The following is a 16398-nucleotide window of genomic DNA, read 5'->3' on the forward strand; positions in this document are numbered from 1 at the left end:
CTTCAGGAAGAGGCTGGGAATTGACATTCTAAGTTCTAAGTATGTATTTTATGGAATTTTTCTCAATGTACTTTTTTACTTATAAAATATGTTACATATATAAAAGCTATAAAGCACACTAAGAAAACTAATATCCCTGAACCAATCACCTGACAGTCCCAACACCTTGATCCAAAATATATGTATATATCACTATACAACACAGACTTTGCTTTTCTTTTTCTAAGATTTTTGAAAACTGGTGTTTTGCTATATGAAATTTTCTGGAACCTATTTTTTGTGATAACATGTCCCTTAAATCATCCATGTTTTCTGTATATCTCTGTAGATAATCAAATTTCACTGCAGTATAATAACTCATTGCATTGAACCCATTGCAGAGTTTATCCATTTTCCTATAGAAGAACACTAATTGTTATCAGTTACAAAGAATGTTACTGTGATAAATTTTCTACATATTTCCTGGTGCAAAGTATCTCTCAGGAACATACTAAGGAATGAAATCAAATATATTGATTCATTTTATATTCATCAATATCAATTTTACAAGATGATGCCAATGTTTATTTCCAAGATTTCCATTGCCACCAGTAGTGTATGAATTTCCAATGAAAGCTGGCAAAATTTGGCATTGTCACATAGTTAAAACATTGTTTTTTTTTTTGTTTTTTTTTTTTTTTACATGGGCAGGCACCGGGAATCAAACCCGGGTCCTTGGGCATGGCAGGCAAGCACTCTTACCTGCTGAGCCACCGTGGCCCACCCAGTTAAAACATTCTTAAAATCTAAAGTGATGCATTGAAAAAAAGAAAGCTTAAATAACTTTGAAATTATGAATACTAAGATATCTCCTCAAATATCAGGAATTAGAAGAGGTTTTCAGGAGAGTAGGGAATACATGCATATTGTCTTGTGCTGTGGACAGAAGAACATTGCACTTTAAGAAATATATATTATTCACAAAATATGAATTTGAAAATTAATGTTGTAAACAGGAAGGTAAGCACTAGCCAAATGGACAGACAGACTAAAAGCTCTAAACTTACAAGGAAATAAATAAGAACGAAAAGAACTAGGAAAATCCAGGAAGAAGAAATAAAAACGTATGCAATAAGTTTATCAGAGTTACACTAAATAGGATGACTTGGCTGATTTGTCTTACTAAAGGACAGAGGCCACTAAAAGAGTAACAACAGAAACAAAACCTTCTAAGTTTTTATTTTTTAAGTTTTTATATTAATAGCATACATAAAGCAAAGAAGTTAAAAATAAAATGATGGTCAGCTACTAAGCAAATGCAAATAAAAAGAAAGCAGAATTGGCAATATCAATTAAGGATTTAAAGCCAAATTCTTTAAATAGCTCAAGAGGCGCATGATGTAATCATAAAGGACACAATTTACAAAGAAAGACCATCCATAAACTTCTCAGTTAAACTTGAGAAGTCAAAATTAATTAGAAATACAAGATGAACTTACTAAACATACAATTATAGTATAAGATGCAATTTACATCTTTATGAATGAGATAGAATAAAGAGCAAATACTTGTTTTTATTTCAAGGAACAGAGGACCTGAAAAATATAAACAAAAAAACTCAGTTATATCTGTTTTCTAATCCACTAAATGTCTATTTTTATGTCTTATGACCAAGAATAATTATAAAAATGCATCATGTTTTTAGCAATCAAAAATGTCCAACATAATTTTAAAAAGTCAAAATTGTATAGCCCACAATCAAATAAACTTAGAATTATAAAAAGATAACCGAAAAGCTTAATTACCTGGAATTTTCTAAATTCTTTCTTAACCTCTGAATCAAAGAAGTAATCAAAACTAAATTTACAAGCTGTATGTAAAGAAATAAAAATTATTTTTTTTGAGAAATAGCTAAAGCTCCTCAGAGAAAAAGGCATAGGTTTGAATGTTATAAACAAATAAGTGAAAAAGTCACTTAGTACTCATCTTAGGAAACGGAAAGGCCAAAAGTTAAATGAATAAACAAGAAAGCGGGAAGATATCATTAATAAATACAAATACTAAAATTAAATATAAAACAGAAACTTCTACTTCTCAAAATTACCTTTACTATTTCATCATGGTTGCCTTTATTGTCAACATGTCCAGTAATTACATTTTATATTTAATTATCATGACACACAATCAGTCCCAATAATAAATTGTTCAGAGTTCTTGGAAAGAAAGACAGTCATAATTCTGAGCCCTCATTTTATTTTAACTCATTAAAAGGGATCAAGAACTCAAATACCTAGAGAGATCACGTAGGTGGCCTAAGGTGCAGCAAGGCAGGTGGGGAGCCAGTAGGCAGTGATTTGTGCTGCTGTGTACAGGATCACACAGGCTGGTGGAAAGGGGCTGCCTCTGGGCAGAGACTGTCACATGGGAGTGTGGAAGTGCAGCCACATCTTACAATTCACCAAAAGATGTCTATTAAGTCATCTTTACATTTGTTTAATTTTTATGTGAAATGACTTATAACTAACTGAAAAAAATTTTTAAGTGTAATGAGGAACTATACTGTACAAATTAAAACTGAGTGGGCCAAATAAAACCTAAACTTAGCCCATGGGTGACATGTTGTCACCCTCTGCCTTAATCTCAGAAGCATCCATTGCTCTGCAGTGCATTACAGAAGACATCGACAGCAACACATCAACTGCAGTTTTACAGTATCATCGACAGACTACCCCAACAATTTGTGCAGAAAATTAGACAACTGGTAAATAACTTCATTATTAAAAAATAGACGATCTATAGCAAGACGATGAAAATAGTGAATATGCCATTGAATTCACACTAGATTTTTGTATCTAAACATAATTTTTAAAACTCTCTTCTATTAAAGATACAAAGATTCTGTTATGAGTTCTTTCTGGGTAAGTTCACTTTTACATATTTATCATTGTATGTAATTGTGGAAAAAATAGAGCTAAAAAATCAATTGTCATAAAACTCTTTGACTTTTTAAAATTATGTTGGGCTTTTTTGATTGCTAAAAACATGATGCATTTTTATAATTATTCTTGGTCATAAGACATAAAAATAGACATTTACTGGATCAGAAAACAGACATAACTGAGTTTTTTTGTTTGTATTTTTCAGATCCTCTGTTCCTTGAAAAAAAAAAACAAGTATTTGCTCTTAAGAAACTCTTAAGAAGAGTTACTCAGTTCTACTACATGCTTGTGAGATATTCATAATTTATACATTCTTCTCCAGCTAACACATATCAAGAAAAAATATTTCAATTGAAGTAAAAGTCTCTGAACTAAGTATAATAATTTCTCCCTGAGAGCATTGACTGTGGAGGTTACATTTAGAGTAACATGATTTCTAAGAGCAAGCAGATTTTTTCTTTTATTTTTTGCATGGGCAGGTACCGGGAAATGAACCCGAGTCTCCAGCATGGCCGGGGAGAACTCTGCCACTGAGCCACCGTGGCCCACCCAGAACAAGCAGGTTTTTTAACTATTCAGAAGTTTTATGCTTTTATTTTTATTTTTTATTTTTTATAGTTGTCTCCTAATTTCCTTGTCCCTTTTTTGTATTATTGTTTCAGATCTGGTCCTCCATATTCATCCCAACTAAATAATCTACTATGTCCCTTCTTTGTCCATTTCCTCTTTTTTGTTTATTTTTTAATTTTATCTTTTTATTGTTGTTGTTTGTTACTTTTTTTTTCTTTTTTCCTTTTTTTCTTGTTTATTTTTGATCCAATAATTCCTTTCTTAACTCCTCAACTCTAAATTTCTACTTATTTCTCACATTTTTCTATTTGATCAAAATATACCTAAATTGATCATTACAAGCCTGAACTTGGTTAATAAGCAAACATTAGATCCACAGAATTAGGCTGAACACAAGTACCACAAAACATAAAAAGCCGTCAATATACATACAGCTATGTAATTGAGCACAAAAAGACCAACATTGCCTCTGATTGAATTAAAATCATTCAGAGACGAATACTGATAAAAATAAAACTGCTGCCTTTTCAAATCCAATCAATTCTTCAGGTGCCTGCATTAACCCTTTATCTGACAATTCTAATCAACCCTCAATTTCTTCCCTTCCCGGCCTGCTGTCCCATTTATTGTGAGTTGTACCAAATGTGTCATTGCATTTAGTATTTAAAAGAGAAGAGAACTGATGTTAATTAAATTTTGAATAGGCAACCCAGATCTTTGCCAGCAGTTTTCCACATATTGTCTGATTTAATATTCACAACACCTCTATGAGGTATGTATTATTCCTTTTCACATATAACAGAACTGAGATTCTAAACGGTTCTGAATGGATGTTCAGCTAGGAAATGGAAAGGCCAAAATCTATACCCAGTTTCTTATAAATAGAAATCTCATATGTTTACGTGTTGACTTAAATTTAATTAATGCCTTTGAATAAAAACTCAATTTGTCCCATTCCTTATTTACAAATTAAAGAGGTAGAAAATTTTCAAAGCTTTTGCATGGAATTCCATTCATCTTCTCCTTTGCTGTCAATTTCTTTCAGGTTCAAATCCCTACAATGCTTTGCCAAATTAGTTCTACTCTCTCTTCACTGGACTCCTGGTACACGTGGAATCCTATTTATTTCCATAATTGTGAAATTCTCAGTCTTTTATTTCTAGTAGACAAATTTCTTTAAGAATCTGATGAGAACTTTGGAAACTTCCCAAGAAAAGAAATATAAAATACAAACACAAAATGGCGCATACCTGAAACCTATCCTGGCCTTCCCAATTTGAACACATTTATTTAAACTACCCATGAAAATGACATGTTTCCTTTACAGCAGCCACTATAAAGTTCATTTCTCTCAGAATCCCTTCAGTGTCTGACACTGTCAAATATCCTTATGCTTTAGATTATGCAAAGTGATAGATTTTCAGCATAAACTCATTTAATTCCATCTTTCTAAATAAAAATGTTTTCTGCATTTTGTAGAACCCAAATGTTAGGGGATTATAACTACATAGAGGGCATAAATATAGTTTAATGCCAGCTGTTTCAGTAATGAATGCCAAAGCTGACCACAGAATCTGGATTTACATATTTCAGAGGGTTGTCCAAAGAAAATTGAAGGAACAGGGCTTAACACAGACTTTATACTCCAGGTCTCAAAGTTAGTATTAGAAGAAAATTTTCTTCCTAGTGATATTGTTGGAATTGCTCATTATATTAAAAAATACTAATATACTAATATATTAATATACCAATATTCATAAAGGCTAAGGTAAAGATTATTAGATTCTAAAAAGAAGACTAATAAAAGCAATTAGTAAGACTCACTTCTATGGATTCTTCCTGAAATTCATATGATTCAGATTTAAATAAAATGAACATTCTGAGGGAACTGGCTGAACATATGTATTTCAAGAAAGGAAATTACTATAAAGGGAAAACACCATTTAAAAACAGCCAAGTAGAAACAGTGCAAATAAAAGACAAAACATGATATTTTATCCTGAAATTCAGATCTCCAGACAACAAAAGGACATTTAAAAGTGGAAAAAAAAGGGTAACATAGAAAAGGCTGGGCTATAAAATGACCCCTTTCCAAATGTCCTCTGTCCTGGCAATCTCAGCTCATACCCTGGACCCACCCTCCTCAGTAAGCACCACATTCTAACCTCCAGCACATATCTTCAGTTTATGGCTAATGCAACTTATTCCCTGAAACCACCCACCTTCCAAAGAAAACAGCTTTACTTTCATAATCTCACCTCAAAGGGTGGTATCTCATCTGCTACAGCTGTAATTTTTAGCCTGGCATAAGGAAACTTCCCTTTACAATTGTTCTTCCTATAATTCCATTCACACGGCAACACATTTTTTCTTCTGTTCTGAGCATAGTTACTCCATGACGCTCATTACAACCAGTAATTGGGCTTTTTTTTTGCATTGTAGTTATTAAAAAAAAAGAAAAAGGAATAATCTTCCAGATTTAATTATACATTTGTCTCCATACACTGAGAAGTTTCGGGGTTTAAAGGCTTAGTGGTTTTATGCGTTCTGATGGTCTGAGGTTTTTGTTTTGAAATCATTTCGCCTGCTCCTTTCAAAATATACAAAGAAGAAAATCTGGAAAAAATACAAGCTGTACTGTCAACAGGCTGGCCCTGCCTTGCTTTTATTATCTTAACTACAGCCACCATTAGGACAGCAGATAATTTACATAAATTACCCACCACAACTATGCCCCCAAAATACTGCACTGTACTTTTCCCTCTGTGGCAATTGTTAGGACCATAGGTAGTCTTAGGGAGTCCAAATGACTTTTATGGTCAAATAGTATTTTTCTACATCCCAGCCACTTCTCTGCAGTTTCATCATTAATATTAATTCTTAGCAAAGGTAAACTGAAGATTATACAGGGAATATTTAAAATGGGAGAGAGAAAATCAGCAACAAATGAGAACAAGCTAAAAGTTAGAGCTCCTAGGCTTGGCAGGATAAGGCAAAGAAGGCAATCAAATTAAAATTCATGAAAAATATAGATAATAATAATACATATTATATATACACACTCTACATTTATAAAGAATGGTGAGTATTATGAAAATCGTACTACCTTCCTCATCAGGTCTTTATGAGTATCATGTGAGTTAATAATTTACAACAATGCTTAGCCCATAGATAGAGCCATAACATAGGGCTCTGAACAAGTGAAGGGGGCATTATTTATCCATATCACAGACATAATGGTATCCCTGGAGCTGTGCAACCCAGAGACCCTGAGCAGTAATCAGCATGTGTTGAAATCATATTTCTGTGTCCCTGCCTGCACCCTGTACACTGTACACCCCTCGAAACAGGACCTGACCTTCATCTTGGTATCTCAGGACTTAACACAAAGCTTACTAAGTGAGACTAACATTTTCAGAAAGCTTCACAAAATCCCTGGTAATTAGAACAGATCTTATTACACTTTTGATAATTAATAAAACAAAATCTCAGAGAGTTTAAGTGACTTAAAGGCTCTCAGTTAAATGATCATTAGTCATTTACCTAACACCATTATTGAATACCTACGATATTCCAGACTCCAAGGAAACTGAACAGCACATAATCCTCACAGTGGAGGAGCTGACATTCCAATGGAGAAAGACAGTGAGCATGCAAAAAACGAAGTATGCTCAGATATCACTGATAAGAAAAACAGTAAGTCAGGGTGAATAAAATAGAAGGTTAAGTCAATTATAAGCTCCAATCTAATATACCTAGTCATCTGCATTTAAGGGATGTGCAGAACAATTCCTTTCCCAGTATCCACAAAGACTCATTTAATAGTTGTGAAGATTCCACAATACGGCAGCATTGTCCCCTTGATAGCCATGACTGGTTTATGTAAGAGCAAAGACCACAAGTTCCCAAGCATCCTACCAATGAGGCTTGGCAGACTTCTGCCATAGCTTTCTATCAGAAGCCTCATTCTTCTTTTTGCAGCTAGGACAAATTCATAACTACTTCCTAAGTCATATTCAACTGGTACCCTTTTGAGTTTCTGAAGCTGAATCTATGAGGCCACCTCAGAGCAACTAAGCTTTGCTATAATGAGACCAAAGCTATCAAAGAAATGCCCTGACTCTGCCAGCAAAGTGCTAAAGTTGATGAAAGATGACGGTAACAAGGAGACACCCTTACAAAGGATTCCTTGGCATATGGCTATTAATTATCCTGGCAGGGAAGGCAGTGTCTGGCCCTTAAAAAGGGTCTCTTTAAGAGGAGATATGGGAATTATTCATAGCTCTTTTCAGAAGACCTTGAGAAGAGCCTCTTAAGTCTTAGTAGAACCCCTCTTTTCATTTCCTTTTAATCATTGCAAACTTTTTAAAGCTCCAGTTCTAAGTATGAATCACAAAAGCCTTAAATGCATACATTGCTAAATAGGTGACGCTCTATTTATTCACCTTCTCTGCAGCTAATACGGACAATTCTCCCAACAGCAGTCTTTTGCACTGTGTCTGCCTACAGTACTCCTTCGTGCACAGCATGCTCCCTCTATGAACCCCATGATCCAAAAAGCTTAGACTGGCCTCGACACTGTCTGTGTTTTCATTCCTGGCCCTTATAATGTTTCCAGTTCTTAATTCACTTGTCCCCTACTTCCTAATAGCATAAGATCTCATGAAGACTTGTGCTATTGAGTTCTCCACTCTTGAATACATATTCTTTTTCACTGAATTTCCAATTAATTACACCTGCTTTATTTTCCTCCTGCGTCCCTTAGAGAAACAAAGATTTCCCTTTAGTAATGACAGCTGGTAAAGTTGATTCGGGAGAATTTGCTAAGAAGCCCCCTTTGCCAGTCTACAATGAATTACTGAGCTATAGTTACTTACAATGAGTTACTTAGCACTGGATGAGGCACTAAGGACACAGCAGTGAAAAACAGTCTTGACCCTTGCCCTCAAGAGGGAGCAGATGTTAAGTAATTGCTCATAAACTAAAAAAAAACGGTAATTGTGATAGGTACTAGGAAAAAAATATGTAGGGAGAAAGTCTGTGATGTCTCCCTGAAGAAGTGTCACAGGACACTTGTCACAGGATTACATTCCTTGTCACAGGAACATAATCAGTCTTCATTTTTTAATTGTACTTTTTTGATTAGCCATTGAAAGCAGAATGTTGTATCGGTTTGGTTAATATTCAGCATGGGATACAGCTATTTTGGGATAGCCAGGTCCGTTTCTTTTGAATTTCCTTTAGAACGGAAGAGACCATTCACATGTGTATATGTGAGAGAAAATGAGTGTGACTCACTTGTTAAATCAGCTGTAATGACAGATTAAAATTCCACATTCCTTTTGTGAGTCTCGCTGTGATCCCTGGCTAACCTCATGTTACAGAGGAGAAGAGTGAGGCCTTTATGCTAAGTGATTTCACCCAAACGCTTCCACAAGTTCATGACAGAGAGATCAGAACACAGACCTCTGGGTTGTCAACTTCTAGAACATTGTCTCAGTGCCGAGAGTGGGTCAACGAAAGCCTCGTGTGAAGGCTGCCGCTAACATCATTCAACGGTCACCCATCCAGTGACCCAGACAAAGTACTTAAGAAGATGAAACAATGAAGGAGAAAAAAGGTGGCTTCGGGAAATCACAGGCCAAGGTCCATCATCACCAAGGCAAAAACATTAGTCTTCTTAGTAAAAAGATGTGGCCACATTTGCCCTTGTATAAGCACAGGGCTCATTTGTTGCTGTGAAGGGCGAGGGGAAATGGGAGCTGTTTTGTACATCATGGCAGGAGGCACAGTTTGAAAATGACATCATCCAGAGTGGGTTCTATAATTCCTGTTGTTCAGATGCAGAATCTGCGAGCACATAATGTACACATGGGCTGGGTCCACCACGGCACAGGACCCAAGTTTCTTCACCATGGGGATGTGGTCCATCAGTGCAAGGGCCCTGGGGCTGCTGCTATGGCAGGGCTCCTGGCCAACACAGACGTGTTTCTGTCCAAGCCCCAGAAAGCAATGTTGGAATATCTGGAAAATATAGACCTGAAAACACTGGAGAAGGAACCAAGGACTTTCAAAGCAAAGGAGCTCTGGGAAAAGAATGAAGTTGTGATTATGACTGTGAGGAGGTCAGGATATTTCCTTTGTTGAGAGGAGGCTGCAGACCTGTCCTTCCTGAACCCAAGTTGGATGAGTTGGGTATTCCCCTGTATGCAGCGGTGAAGGAGCAGATCAGGTCTGAAGTGCGGTACCTCCAGCCATATTTTAAAGGAGAAGTCTTCCTCAATGAAAAGAAGAAGTTCTATGGTCCCCAAAGATGGAAAATGATGTTTATGGAATTTATCCCTCTGGGTGTCTGGTACAACTTTTTCCGGGCTCAGAATGGAGGCTTCTCTGGAAACCTGGAAGGTGAAGGCTTCATCCTAAGGGGAGTATTTATGTTGGGATCAGGAAAGCAGGGCATGCTTCCTGAGCACCGAGAGAAGGAATTTGGAGAAAAAATAAACCCAGTTTCTGTTCTGGAAGCGGCTAATAAGATCAAACCACCGACCTCACACTTAGAGGAAAAAAAACGATCTCATTGAACCTGCCCAACTCAGGGATAACTGGGGTACTCACCTGTGTTCATCGGATGAGTTAATGTTTCACTCGTGTCTCTAGGAGTTAGAATACACTTATACCTTATTCACAGTATGGATTATTAGAATATTTTAAATTATACTCTGCTTAGGTCCAATGAGCCAAAATAGCTCCAAAGCAAAGCTGACAAAAATCTAAAGAAATGAGTAGGGTTATTTCAGTTAAAAGCTGGCTTAAACTTGACTATTGCCTCTCATTACAATAAGTGCTGTTATTTGCAATGCTTTTTATGTTCATATCTTCAGTAATCAAGAACAAATGATTTTGAATCAAAGATTAAATAAATAAGGTTTCTTGCTTGTGTGTTTTCTACGACTTTATATACAAAGTAAAATTTACATGATAAAATTGATGTACTCCAAGGTGATTTGATACAGGTAACTTATGAAATGAAATCTCTTTCTCCACTGTCTTCCAATCTAACCCCAGAGGTTCTCCTTATAGAAGAAATGATCCTCTCTGGCTCTAACAAACTATGCATTAAAAAGCATCTTGTCTTTTTAAATTACCGATATGTACAAGTTTTTCTAATAAACCTAACAATAAAAATATTTATCACAGTGAAAAAAAATTTGTTCTAATATGTCCAAAATGTCCCATTAATTTCCTTAAGGAGTGTACTTTGTGCATGTATGTGTGTTCTATCAACAGAAAATTTAATTTTTAAAAAATAAGCTCAAGGCTCTGAAGTCAGACAGTCTTGGGTTTTGGTCCTGCCTCTGCCTCTCATTAGCTTTGCTATCCCACTCTTATTTTTCCCCTGTAAAGTGAGGTCATTAGCAGTACCTTCCCACTGGGAATTTTTTAAGCATTAAAGTTGAGGATGCAATCTTATCTTTTATCTCAATATCGGGCATATATTCAATAAGTGGTAGCTAACTTTGAAAAATCTTTATTCACATGAATGAAATTGTACCTTGAAGTTCTGTTAGGTGACTTTGAAAAAGCTAAGTTGAATGAGCACACACCACAACATATTTTCATATAAGCTCAGATTCACAGGTCTTCAAAATTGATATTCCATTGATTAAGTCTCAAAATTTTGGAAAATCTAACACACCTTTGAAGCAAAATCTAAGAATGGGCCATGTAATAAAAATACTACAAAATTGGAGATCAAAAGACCCAGGTGGTTCAAGTCCCAACCCCTTATCTGTGACTGTGACCTGAGACATTGATCTAATCATTACGATTTAAGGGAAGGACAATACAGTTCACCTTCTCCACATTGTGGCAGTGTCAAAGGAAGTCATGTCAAAGGATATGAAGATTTGTTCAGCAGCTTTTAATAAGTAAAACAAAAAAATTCAAGGATGAATTTTCTTAGTTGGTCTGTGGGGCAAATGAGGACTAATACAACTGAAAGGAATCAAAGTAAACCAGCAAGTAGAAACTCTGTGGACTATTTGTTACCTTCTAACATTTGCTCAAGTTGTATAATAAAACATCAGCTACTGTTTAAAATCAGAATGCTGGGGAAATATCGGGTAGTGCTTGCTGTAGGTCCTACTTTTACAAAAATATTTACAATTTGGAACTCAGATTAATTTTAATCAATGGCTGTTTTATTTCAGGTCTTATACCAATGTATCCTTGATCATTTGAAGGATATTTTAACAAGCATGACATTTTTTAAATATAAGTTTTACAAAATTCTAGATGAAATAAAATCCCCACATAACAAATTTAAATAATTACATTAAATTAAATAAGTGTTCTCAATAAGTAAGCATAAGTTTGGTAAAGAAAAACAATTAGTTTGGCATATAGGTCATGCTCATTTTTGAAAGATGAGCATTTCTTTAATGTTTATGAATATAGTGAGCTGCTCTAGTGCAAAAGTGAAAGCAGTTTCATAAGATTTCAGCTTCATATATGGGTACTGAAAAGAGATGAAGATATCACTGCTAGACCAAATATTCTGTCTTTTAAGGCAGGTTTTACTGCACAGATTCAGCCTAAAGATTAAGTGTATTTTAATTGGTTTAAAATCAATGATATGTAAATCTAAATGGAGTACTACTTAAAAACAATTCTATTCTTAATAGCACAAAAATAGAGAAAAAATTCTTCTCTTCTAATTAAATGCCTTGAAAATACACTTAAAGAGAAGAGCAGGGCGGGTCACGGTGGCTCAGTGGCAGACTTCTCACCTGCCATGCCGGAGACCAGGGTTCGTTTCCCTGTGCCCGCCCATGCAAATACAAAAAAGAGAGAGAGAAAAGCAAAACAAACAGCCTGGAATCCACCCACCATCCTAAGAAACTACCTTTCCAAAATGCCTCCTTTGGAGCTGAACAGGCAATACGTAACCCTTACATCACCTCTGATTCTATCCCTAATTACTTATTCTGCTAAGGAAACCAATATAGAAAGAGTCCCCTTCTCCCTTTCATATAGGGAGATCACAAATGCATCTGAGGACAAAATTTAAGTACAAGTTTAAAGGTACCAGGCTCCCTACCCTGCAAGTCAGCCCAGGACAGTGTGAGTGCAGCACTGTCTATTCCAGATGCACCATCCCACTCCCAGGACACTTCTTTCTATCACGATAGAACTCGTGGGTATTATAACAATGATCTGATGCTCTTAGAGGCATTGAGAATTAGTAAGAACCTTTCGGAGTAAGATTGGAAACAGAACTTCCAAATTAGCCAGGCCTCAGTTCATTGGTTACAGGAGAAGCTGACCTGAACAGGTTCCAAAGGTATTTGTCAGTAAACAAAACTGAATACCACTTTTGCAGTGCAATGGAGCCACGCTTCAACAAACACTACATTTCTAAAGCCTTATATGCCCCCCATTCAACTGGACACATGAACAAATTTCACCCCAAGATTGCTAAAGGAATATTCCATAAGAGTCCAAAGGTTTCAAATCTTGCTACATGAAATTTGATTAACTTCTGTATATAGGGCTTGATTCTGTGTATGCTGAAATCGTCCTGCTTCCCCAAAATCAATTTCTTTGTTATACAGATCTCCAGAGGAGAAAAAATCTTTCCTCTACTGATCAATTTTTATGCTTAGAAAAAGAAAGACATGATAATTTCCACTTCACAAAACATATTTAGGGGATTAATACATCAAAAACAAAAAACAAGAAATCTTCAGTGCATATTTTTTAAGTTAAATCCTGCAGGTTTACTTGATCATAATCTTCAGTCTTATCAAAGCTTACAATGCAGCAGATAACCAGCCGTTTTATATGTTTGCAGAGGCCAGAAAAAGAGTTAAAATACAATGGGAGGGGTTATAGGAGATGTTAAATATGAATTATTGGTAGGAAGGGCTTTTAAGATGCTTTAACAGGTTATTAAGGATTAAGCATCTTAGATGGTTTAAATATTTAATCATACACAGAGACAAAATAATGAGCTCTAGGGATTCCTTGCAGACCTATGATTCTGGAGAAATGGGCCATGAGACAAGTGAGTCTTTGAAGATAAAAATGTTATTGTAGATTGAAGAAGGATTAAGATATATAATTTGCATATATAGTGATTAAATCTCAAGCTAACAAATTCATAGAACTTTAAAAACAAAAAAATATTTTACTTTCTCATTGGCAATTAGAACATTCGGTACTCATTACAAAGGTTTATAACCCTCCTGCTGAAATTTTATTACAAAGGTTTATAACCCTCCCACTAAAATTTATAATTTTGATATTTTTCTTACTGTTTCTAATTAGTAAGCTTTCATCAAAATGTAGTAAAATTTGTGGGCAAAACTATGATAATGGTAATGACCAAGCTGGCAAAGGATATCAAATGGGTTTAGGTGATTAGTGCATGTTCCGCTATGGTGGGGAACAACTGTGAGAATGGGCAGACCCATCAGACTACCATTCTCCTGCAGTAATTTGCTCATAAACATAAATGATGATAAATGGGTCATCAAAGCACACAAAAGTACACATATAAATTGGTTAATAATTTAGACCATGGAAAATAATCTCTATGCCTTGAGCTTGAGCCAAAATCAGACCAACTATTCGGACCAGTGGACCAACCATTTAGAGTCATGTGATTGCATTGCTATTCTCCTTAAAAATGTCAATATGCCTATAAGAAAAAAAGAATCAACTTTTTCTCAGTAGAAGATCAAAACAAAGTGAAGAAATATAGGAGAGAATGGGTCTCTCACCTGCACTATTGACATTTCCTTATAAAATGGTGGGATCTCTCATGTTTGAAACTTTTGTGTAATGAGGAGGCCATGAGTTTGAGAGAAGAGGAACCTCAGTTTTAGTGCTGACACACAGATCACTAGATATTCATCTTCGCCTTTGTCTCTTGGCTTTAGTTTCCTCTAATAGTGAAGAAATTCATTTTCACGTCCATGCCAGTGCTACATGGAGTAGTTTTAGACGATTTGTTGCACTGAAGGGACTCTAAGTAATAGTAAGTGGATGTATTATCTCACTCATAATATTTTGTATTTTAAAAGAGAATAACTTAGTAAACTATGTCATTAAAACAAGAAAATGAATTTTCAATGTTTAAATATTGGATATTAATTTATTCATTCCTATGCTCCCTCAACAGATCCTTTCCAAACACCTACAATATGCCAGACACTGTACAAGATGCTAAAGATACAACTTGACTAAGGTTGTTTCACTTCCCTAGGGATTTTATGTCAGGGGAGATAGGCAATTAAATACCATCGACTACAGTAGAGTTGATATATAAATCTAGAGGTTTACACAATATGCTGTGGAAACAAAGACATTTGCAGGGAAACATTCTGGGAAGTCTTCATATATAATGGGATAACTGAGATTAGTTTTGTAGAATGTTAAAATCGGTGATAAGAGGGAAAGGATGTTCCTAGAGTGTAGGAGGCCATGCAGAAGGCACAGGTATGAAACATTAGGAGACATGGAAGGAATAGCAAGTCATTCAGATTTGGCTCTGAAAGGTTCACAAGACACAAAGGTGAGTCTGAAAATGAAGGTTCTAGAAGGCCAATCTTAAGCTTTTGAACTTTATCCTGTATGCATCAAAGGATTATAAGCAGAAAGATTCACTATAAAAAGATTATAATATATATATGATATAAAAAGATAATTCTAGCAGTAAGAAAAAGTAAAAGCAGAATGCTTTGGAGAAGCATTTAGACAAGAAGGATTTCCCAGTGTTTTAAAATGCAATGTAAGGAGCCAACTCTTCTATCTACAATTTTTAAAGAATGATATATAAAAAGAAAAATTCATGTATAATACCCAAATATTTCAAAATGCTTTCCATCATGCTCACTAAAATAATGTTGTGTTAAGCATTTCCTTCTCTGGTTAATGTACTGTATTTTTTTAAAGGATTTTGCTTCCTAGTTTGTCTCAGTTAATGTTTTGGGTTTGGCACTTGGCTCAAAGATTTATGAATGAGACTTCACTGTGGAAATTATAGAAGACCAGTATTAACAATGTCTGCATACTGACAAAACCACATTCTAACAAAGTGAAAATTAGTAACTACAAGGTGGCATTAGTTGAAAATGTAGTTCAAATTAAACTCAAGCAATATTGAAAATTACAGGATCTCTCTCCTGCTTTTAGAGAAAAAGGTCAGTTCTTCAACTGTTGACAAGAAGAGAAAAAGGGAGCCTATGGCTTTATGGAACTATGGAGAAGACTGGCAGTCCCAGCACTCTCTTTTATTTAATTCTAGTTATGGCATGGAAGCAATAATTGAACATGTCAATTAGAAATGTAAAGAAAAAGGATGGAGGAGAATTGTACCCATACTTCATCAGGTAATCAAAACAGACAGACTCCCTTTCAAAACTGGAAAGTTTCAAAGATGACCAGGAGGTCAATATGTATCTGACCTTTAGGAATGAGTTTAACTTTAAGAATAATAAAGACTAGAAATGGCATATAACAGTAAACATGGAATAACAAATGAAATTTCTCTAAAATTAGGAGGCAAGTGCAAAAAAAAGGGCTAAAGAAAAAGATGATGCAGATAATAAAATGTTTGGAAGACAAACAAAAATGAGAAGAGGATTGAGTCATTAAAGAAAATCTCAAGGGAATATTTCTATCTTACAATTAAATATGCCAGAGTAGAACAAGAAGTTTGGATTAGTGGATGTAAAACACTCAAAGCTCATCAGAATTTCATGATTTCAACACCTGCTTTACAAAATGAGTTAGAATCAACAAGTCACCAAAGCTTCCCATTAAATGTGTGATGTTAAAAATAGCTAAAGACTTGGAGGATGAAACTCATTCCTAGATTTAACTATAAGCACCTACTCTCCCCATT

General features: G+C 35.2%; 1 protein-coding gene and 1 pseudogene across 5 annotated transcripts in view; one reads left to right on the forward strand and one right to left on the reverse strand.

Annotated features, from left to right (window-relative positions):
- Positions 1-16398, reverse strand: part of KCNC2 (potassium voltage-gated channel subfamily C member 2) — a 177368-nt gene that overhangs the window by 75963 nt on the left and 85007 nt on the right. For 3 of the 5 annotated variants that reach the window (XR_013155824.1, XR_013155823.1, XR_013155822.1), the window contains exon 1: positions 5747-5836. The exons of the other annotated variants lie outside the window; for them this stretch is intronic. The gene's annotated coding sequence lies outside the window, so the exon portion shown is untranslated. Of the gene's footprint in view, positions 1-5746; positions 5837-16398 lie in introns of those variants that run through there. 5 annotated transcript variants of the gene reach the window in all.
- On the forward strand, positions 9388-10654 carry LOC143690206 (peroxiredoxin-like 2A pseudogene; annotated as a pseudogene).

This window comes from Tamandua tetradactyla, chromosome 7 (genome assembly GCF_023851605.1).
Source record: "Tamandua tetradactyla isolate mTamTet1 chromosome 7, mTamTet1.pri, whole genome shotgun sequence".
Classification (NCBI taxonomy): Eukaryota; Metazoa; Chordata; class Mammalia; order Pilosa; family Myrmecophagidae; genus Tamandua; species Tamandua tetradactyla.